Source organism: Cupressus sempervirens, chromosome 7, assembly GCF_028749045.1.
Source record: "Cupressus sempervirens isolate cs-2001-9-10 chromosome 7, ASM2874904v1, whole genome shotgun sequence".
NCBI lineage: Eukaryota > Viridiplantae > Streptophyta > Pinopsida > Cupressales > Cupressaceae > Cupressus > Cupressus sempervirens.
Window position 1 is genome coordinate 109,744,185 of NC_143124.1, and position 9,685 is coordinate 109,753,869.

Consider the following 9,685-nt stretch of genomic DNA (forward strand, 5'->3'; position numbering starts at 1 on the left):
GAAATCCTATGAGTCTTACTAAACATACAAAAAACATAAATACATCCATGTGTGAATGCCATCTTTGAAGGCTAAAAAACTTTATGATGGCCTATTCTGCTAGAGATTGCTGTTAAATTTTAGAGTTTCAACCAAATCAATCTGAAAAGTCATACTCTTTTGTTCTATCTAAACATAGTCACTGAAGTTACAGTTCAAGATGCCATTAGAATGAACATTTAGTTGGTGTATCTTCCACATAAAGATTCACAGTTAGGTGATTTACTTAAGTTTTATAATCTATGAAACTAAAACTCCAAACTCTGTAATTCCTAAATCATACTTTAGATCGATTACTTCAACTGTTGTTTAATGGCTGTGTGGATTTTAAATGGGGCACTTACTATAGCCTCTTGTGTTACGTGTTGTATGCCAAATATTTTACAACATTAGGAATCTGAAATAGTTTTCTGTATTACATTATCTAATGTCAAGATTTTGAAAAGGACATAAAGGACATTCGTTATATATGATTGAGATGAACAGTATTCTTTAGCATCACTAAGATTGATGATAAAGAAATAAAGGAACAACATTATCTTAAACCTCTTATTACAAGTCAGCATTTGCTATGTTCAATTGAACCATATGGAAATAGTAATAAGTGCTTCTATAGTTTTCATTCCAGCATTTTAGGTGATGAATGGATGTTGCTGATTTACTATTTCCATTTCAGCATTCTTAAGTTACTATCATTCCAGTATTATGCTGTTTTCATTTCACAATTCTTAAGTTACTATCACTCTAGCATTATACTGTTTTCATTTCAGCATTCTTAAGTTACTATCACTCCAGTATTATAATATTTTCATTTCAGCATTCTTAAGATACTCTCATTCCAGCATTATACTGTTTCATTTCAGCATTCTTTAAGTTACTACATTATAGTGCTATTATTTCAGCATTCTTTAAGTCACTGTGCTATCAATCATGTGTTTATCTTCTCAGATGTATATCAGTTTTCTTTTGATTGAACCTCTTCTTGCAATCAGCAATTAAGTGTTTTCCTATAGAGAAGGAACATTTATATGTGTTAAATCAGCTGTAAAAGTATTCAAACAACATGATAGGAAAGGAATAATCAAAAGTGCTATCTCTAAGTGAAATCAGACTAGTTGAAACGTCCTGTTGTGGTCAGCATATAGAGATGTTTACTTTTATTTTTCTTTCCTCATGGCTGGGTGTAATGTAGCAATTACGGGACAGATAGATGGATACTTCACGTTTAGTTTCTCTATCTGCTAGTTTTGTAGAATTGATACATGTTCTTCTTGTTTCTTCTATAGGTAAATCTGGTTTTTAAAGTGCTTGGCCAAGCCATTTGTTTTCTAGATATTCCATATATTTAAATGGTTATGCTTATTTGATTTTACTACATATGTGTAGATGTGTAGTTATTTTTATTTTATTCCCTGCTACATTCTATGATTAGGCTACGAGGCACATGGTTGCAATGTAGTGTGTTTCATGGCCACACCGGATCCATCCGACCCATCTTGTTCTGGGAAGCTAAGATTCTCATGCCAGGGTTGAGAAATTCTTTGTGTCAAGAAGAATCTCGGGGGAGTACTTCACTCCATAGTTGGAGAGGTTAAAGCACCTAGGCCATACTCCCATCTCAGGTAGCAGGTGGGAGACATCTTATGGCTTGGAGACAGGATACGTTGAAGAACACAACAAAAAATGGTATCTCAGTCTGATTGTATTGTTCATCATTGAGATGTACTAGTATATGTAATTGATTATGTAAGCTGAACTGCTATAAATAACTGAAAATTATGAGTGAATCTATAATTGTTGTATGTTGGATCAGCAATATAGATAATGTTAATTGTTGTATGTTGGATCAGCAATCTAGTGAATGACACTTGTTAAATCATGAGATTTGATTAGTGATTAGTCATCACCATTATTAATGTAACATTAGAAATTACTAAACATGCATAAAAGTAGAACTACTAATCAGCATGTTTTGTAGTTGTTATATGGTTAAACTAATTGTTAATAGTTAATCAGCTTGACTTTTTCACTATGTTTTGATTGGTTCTATACTGCATTTTCTGTATAATGATGATGTGGCAAAGTTAATTAGGACATGGTTCTTATAGTGGTGGCTTTGGTTTGTTAGTAATTAGTAGGCTATCTATTTTCATAGGTCTGAACCTTCCATCAAATTTATTTTTTATAAAATTATAGCATGTTTATGGCATGTGTTCCATAGATGTGTACGCCTGCACTTAGTAGAATTAAAATTAATAATAAGAAACAAATGGAGGTGCGAGTGAATTTTAATTAAAAACAAGGTAGATGGATAACTATAATTTTTTAGGATATTTTTAAATTAAATTGTGTATAACTTTTGTTTATCCATCATTAAGATGAAAATGAAGTATGATCTAAAACATTGAATTTATCTTAATATATTAAACTTATAATATAAATAGTAACTATCACATATCATTATAGTTATCAATGGACATGTCATATGACTAATATTTTAATTATTTTTATATTATCAAAAATAGAAAAAAAATTACACATAGCTTTAAATCATGACTTGAATAAAATAAAAAAAATTATGAAATATGTAAAGGACTTTTACTATTAATGTCTTACATCTATATCAAAAGATTTGGAACCTTACAGTCATAGTGAAATCTTATATTAGTCCTATCTCTGGAGGAGAAGCAATAAATAAAAAATAAAACTCTCATAAATTTTATATAGAATGTTTTTTTTAAATCATTATAGCACAACCTTAGAATCTCTACAAAATCAAGTGTCTAGGAAACAGATATATTATTAAATTCCTTGATAAGATGTCATAAAATGGAAAATTTGCAAAGACGAGAAACATTAATGACATTCAAGGAATTTAATTTCCTTTATAATTGTACAAAATTGATCCTAACAAGTAACTCACCAAGTTTTAATTTTTCTCACTTTGAAATAAAAAATATCTAGTAGACATCTTTAGGTTAATAAATAAACACTAATGCAATGTGAGACTCTATGTGACCATCTTGTTGCTTCATTTGAAGCAACATTTGTCATCAGGCTCTAATTACCATTGAAACACACACACATGCACACAGCAAATGCACATGCACATGCTCTCCCTTCCCTTCTCCTGTCTCTACCTTATATCTATGACCTTCCTATCTCCCCCATTCTTCTCTCTCTCACAATATCTCCCTCATATTGTAATCTATTTCTACATCATATATGACACCCTTTTCTCATTGTATCTCTAACTAAATATCCCAGTCAAATAATTAGTTAGGATATAGGAAAACAAAATAAATCACATAGACCGATCTGAAAAATTGGAAGATCTAATCAAACTTAAGCGTAATGTACAAAAACATTAAAAAATGCTATAATTGACCTATAAACAGCACCACATCAACAATGTAGACTTACATATAAATAAAAGCATAATTATTTTTACATTTTAATTCAAAATTAAAAGAAATAATAGCAATGATATAATCAGAATAATTGATTAATAGAAATGTATCATTTTATGATTCAAATACAGTATCTATAGTCATATGCTTTTCAAGTTGGAGTAGGCCTGTACGGAATTGGTGGTAGTGAAGCAAGCAGTCCAAAGGGAAACTAGAAAGGGAAAGGTCTAAAGAGATTGTTTAGGTCTGATGCTCAGATATATGTGGAAGCTGGTCATTCAGATTCAGATAACGATGTTCCCGTATTACCTTTAGCATCTTTAAATAAGCTTGAGTTTCTAATGTTCATACTTGGTCCGTTGCAGCAGCTCTCAATGGAATGATATTTCCTATCTTCGGTCTCTCACTTTTTCAAATGTTATCAAGCTCTTTTATGAACCCCACGACAAGCTTGATAAAGATGCATATGATTTGCAACTAAAAGTCTCTCTAAATTATTTTCTTATCCAATATCTTGAACTATTGAAATAGTTTTTTCAAGTTGCAACACCAAAATATAATTATTTTTCTAATTAAGAAAATATATATTTAAATATAAATTAATATGGTTTGAAACAGTTTTTCTATTCATTATTTCAAGTTACAACACAAAAAAAAAAAATTCTAATTAAGAAAATATATATTTAAATATAAATTAATATGGTTTGAAATGGTTTTTCCATTCATTATTTCAGAGTATTTTTTAGTCAAATGGATAAAAATATTTTTTTAAGAATTCATTTTATTATTGTTACATTTTCTACTACCTCGCAAAGTTTAGTTTGGGAGTACATATAAACTCTTTATTTTGTAATACAGTCATTATGAAAAATTTAATTTATTATGATTTTTTTATAATTATATTTTGCTTCTCAAATTGATGTAATATAATAATTTCATATTTTTTAATGGGTTATTTTCAAGTTTTTCTCTCTAGAATTAGCAGTGCTCTCTTATTGATGTGTCAAAAATAGATGATTATTCATATTAGGCAAGTTGGTAGTGGGTCTTGTTGGAATTCTTTGTCTTCTTCATCATATAAACTATTGATTTTTTTATCTCTCGACATTTTTATCAACATCATCTATGTTCTCACAATTGGTCCTTTTAAAAAAATAAATAAAAAAAATTCTTCATTTTATATCTCAATCTTGATGATATCCTAAATTTAGTAGCATCAACATTTTCATCCCTTCTCAATGATTAATTTCTTTTCAGAAAAGTTAGTTTTATTAATACATCTTTTACACATCCTCTTCTAATAGTGTTCTTCTAACTATTAGGTAGATATAATTGTTGGATAGCTTGGGAAACTTTTATCTAGGCTATTCAAATGCACCACCATCTTATATATTTGAATATTTTTTGAGGGATCATGCATTTATGTAATCTTGGAGAGATAGGGGAACCCTATTCTAACTTTGACCATTAATAAATATAATTCTAATATTAATTTTGAAAAAAAAAAAAATTCATATTTTCTTAAGTTGATATATAGTCAAGTGGATTTCTTATTCTTATGTATTCACTTTCTTCTTCAAAATATACCACAAAAGAGAATAGATTTTTCTTATGGATTCACTTTGTTCTCTAAAAAAATTTAGGAAACTTTATAGTGGTATTATTGGGAAAGGATGGCCTATAAAAACATAGTATACTTAAGTTTAAATCAAAAGATTTGAAATTGTGGAAATTAAAAGGAATTATTAAAGTACATGAATATTTATATGTCTCCTATCAATTTTGTATGCCATTTATCCTAAGGTTTGAGATATTTGACTAAAAAATTAAATTGCAGACTGTACTTAAATTGACTTGAGTAGTTAGCATTTACCACCATAGCTATAAATTGGTTTGATTAGTTCGTAAATACAAAACTAGCATACAACTCTTGTTTTTAATGTGAACCTTTAAGGATCGCATGCATTCATTTGCATCTATTCTTGATAGATGAATTGTATTACAGCTAATAACCAAATAAAGAATACCCAAAGAAAAAAAAAACCCATATATTAACTTTTATACACATGCCTATAATTCGATTTCACTTTTAGTAAATTGTATTTCAATAAGATAAGATAAGATTATTGGCTTCTGTTAGAGAGTAGATCTAGATTACATTTGTATTTAGGGGAAAATACCACCACAGAACTCAAGGGCCAACTCCCAACAATAATGTGGGTTAGATTTAAGCAGATCTTCCTAAGTACATGTTCAAAACACCTGTTGGCTATAAGCCTAATTGGTTAAGGTTAAGGGACTCGCTGCAAAATATTCATTCTTCAACCAAAACAATATTGTTTTTAGGGTTTTCAGACAAAGAAATTGCAAGGAGGCTTTGCAGAATTGAAAATCGTATAATCAAAAATAAAGGAGAAACATTTGACTCTTTTTTCTTTATAGTATTTCAATTTGTGCAGTTTCAACTCTAAACCTTTCATCTTTATATTCCAGAAAAGTTTTGTCTTGGTCTAAGCCAATAATGTTTAGAAGTTGTATGTGATGTGCAATCAAATGAATTTGGAAAGAACCTCTGAAATCCTATTTTTTGCTTCTCAAATTTACATCCCGCCCTAACCTCCTTCTTCCGCCTATTGTCCGCGTACATAAATGAGAAATTATCTTAATTAATTTTCATTTTAATATTTCGTTAATAGTAGTTTCCTTTCTATTCTAAAGTTATAATTTAAGACAATAATACTTACTTATATTTTAATTTATAATTAATTAAATAACAATTAAATATTTAAAGACATTTAATGTTTTGACTTAAATAATAGTTATCTCTTTGTGTAGTAGTGGTTCTATCTTTCAACAAACTGCATTGTTGACTAATTTTTAAAAGATAGAAAACATCATGGATTTTTCTGAAAATTTCAGCATTTGATCTTCATGATCTATGTAAAACAACAAAAAAATTGGAAAAAAATCTCTATGTTTTTCATGAATCTGGAAAAAAATAAAATTTGACTTTGTTTTGTCTTTAGTGCATTTTATAGTCATCCAATAGTGTTTGGGACCAATGTTGTCATCAAAACTACTTCAAATAAGTTTTCACCATGAATTTAGTTTTATTCTCTTACTCTTTTCTTTTGGACATAATCACATTTTGACTAAAATTTGTTTCTTTGCCTATTAATTGTTATTAACATGAAGTGTTATGCAAGATTTGTAAGTACTTAATAGCCACTCAATAGATTATTTGAAGAGGCTTTATGTGAATCTCTGAGGATCCCATCCATTTATTTGAATTTATTCTTAATATATGTATCGACTCATGAACTTGATATGGAATTGTTAATTTCAAAGCATGCAAGAGTTATGTTGACTTCAAATTTATGGATACAAGTAGGTCCTGTAAATGGCGCTTTGGATTATGTTGAGGAAATTGTCTATAGGCTAGGAAGAGCACCACCTAAACTACCATTATATGTCATGGTAAAATTTGACAACTACTATAGTTTTCCATTCAATAATCTAGATTCCAAAATAGTACCTACAAAGAGGTTGTACTATTCAAATACCTTTGAAATTGGCTTGGGCATTAACAATACACAAATCTTAAGGATGGACACTTGAAAAGGGAGAAATTGATATAGGACCAACTGAAAGAATAGGTTTGGCATTTGTGGCAATATCTCATGTAAAGTCACTACAACATTTAAGGATATGCCACCATTTTATTATGACTATTATGATAAAATGAAAAAGGGGAAACAATTGGAAAAAGGAAACGATGAAGAAAGAAGACTTAAATTATTAAAAGCAAATTTATAGTAGTTAATATTTTATCAAATGCATACAAAAAATTATTTTTAATGCAACTGATTGTAAATAAATATATTTAGTTTACCTTGTGGAAGTTCATAATTCTCAATTAAAATTGTATAATTTTTTTCATAATTTATTTTAAGTGACTAAAATTTAAATGTACATGTGGTATTTGTTTAAAATGATATCATTGAATCTAAAATTTCAAGAAACATTTGTCTCTAAAAGAAATAATTGAATCCTATTTTGATGTTTATTATCCTCATTTCACACTGTATTATTTTGATCAATATTTTTTTTTAGTGACCATGTTTCAAGTGTCAAAGCTATATGAACTTGCTGTATTGATTATTAATGATTACATCTATGTTTTATCTCTATAATAATAATAATAATTATTCTTATCATCATCATCATCATCATCCTTTCTTCCTAGATGTTTGAAGGAAAATAATTTTACGACAAAGAATAATTAAGGTTGAAGACTCATTTGATCATATTGATCTACAAAGAATCCATCTTGAGAAAAGAACAAATAATTTATCTTCAAAAAGGCCTAGAAATAGTGATAGACGTAATGAAGATAGTGATTCTACTTAGAATATTTAACTCTTTATTTTTTTTCTAAAACAATGTTACTATGATGTTCAAATAAAAGTAGTGAACCTTTCAAAGCTTTATAGAAGAAGTATATATTTAGTTGAAAAAAAAATCATAATTATTTGGATTGACATATGTTAAGCATTAAGTTTATTTTTAAAAATATATATTTTCGAAACAAAATTTGTCTAACACGAAAGTTTAAAAGACTACATAAAAGTCTTCATTTTTCATATAAATTGGTGGTTTGTTTTGGAAATATCATATATTATAATGAAATTCGTCTATATATGACATTTCTATAGTTTTCTAGTGAATTTTATTTTCTCCGTCAAATTGTATAACTTGTTCAATTTTATTTACTTTAGAAAAAAAAAATGGTAGATAATAATATTTATGTTACAAACCATATAAAGACTTTAAATTAGATATTTTCCTAAATGTGAAACCTATTCTTTTTGTTCATCCTATATATATTTTCTATTAACTATAAAAAGATAAAAAAGAAATACAGATCACTGAGAGTCAAAAATGAGTCATAGCCTCACTCCGACACCAAAGAGTCATTATAACAACTCGGATAGAATAAATACAACAAGAGCCCAACAAAAAAGACACATATCTAATGCAAAATATCAGAGAAGGAATCAACCCATGCGGGCCAACCAAGAGGGCCTTCCATTCAAACTATATTCATCTGTTCTTGGATCTGGGACAACATAAAGATCTCCTCCTGTCTAGCATTGTGATTCTTTTTAATGGCTTGGTTCAACTTCCAACACGTGAGCTCAAACATCCTCAAATTATCAAGAGTTCTCCTCCACTGATACCCATATTTAAGCTCATAAGAGAAGAACGTAGCTTGGCCATCCTTGAGAAACCTTCGAAGTTTATCATTTTCTATAATCATGGTGGTTTGAACTTGCAAGAAAAATTTAAAATATGTTAGTTTATGATAAAACTTAGTAAGAACCCTTGGATTACCTTGGTATTTTTCCTCATTCCTGCATTTCCAAGTCTGCCAAAGAATATTAGAAGATAGCATATTCCAAAAAAAGTTAGCATCCTTACTAAGCCCTTTAATGTGAAAAAAAATAATACTCACATTAAAGTGATAGTAAATACCAAAAGAATTCCATATTTCCTTTGCTAAAAAATAATCAAATAAAATATGTCTACCTATATTAGGAAGCCTATAGATATTCCATAAATTAGAATTTTAGTTATCTCTTTTAATCAGAAGTTTATCAATTAACATTGAATTTTTGGTTCAACAAGACTTTTCCAAATATAATCCGACAGCTTATTCCAAGCTTTATTGTCGAAAGAGCAGTACAATTTTTTTTTCAAATGAATAATATTATCCTCATTATAATCAATGACCTTATAAATGTTCTTAGCTTTAAGCTTGTCTAAGATAGTTCCATCTAGCCATTTACATTTAAGGTGCCTATAAGAGTCCACATGACATATAGAAGGAAGGTCTTTAGAAGCTTGCAAAATAAGATTATAAGTCTTCTTTTGAGTCTAAGGGAGATCAAATTTACTCTTGAGATCATCCCAAGGAATAAGAGTATCATGCTCAAATATATCATAAAATTGAGTAATACTAGCTTTAGCCCAGGACTTGGCAGAACATTCCTGGTAGAAGGCTAGGGGTTTATTATTCATACTCAAATTCCACCAAATGGATCTCTTTCCATGAAGCTGATTATCCTTATAAACATCCTTATTGGTGATAAATCTTCAGACATGATCCCAAGCACACCAGCTAGACTTGAAGATGATAGAACCTTGGACAATAACTCGAAACTTACCAACAATAC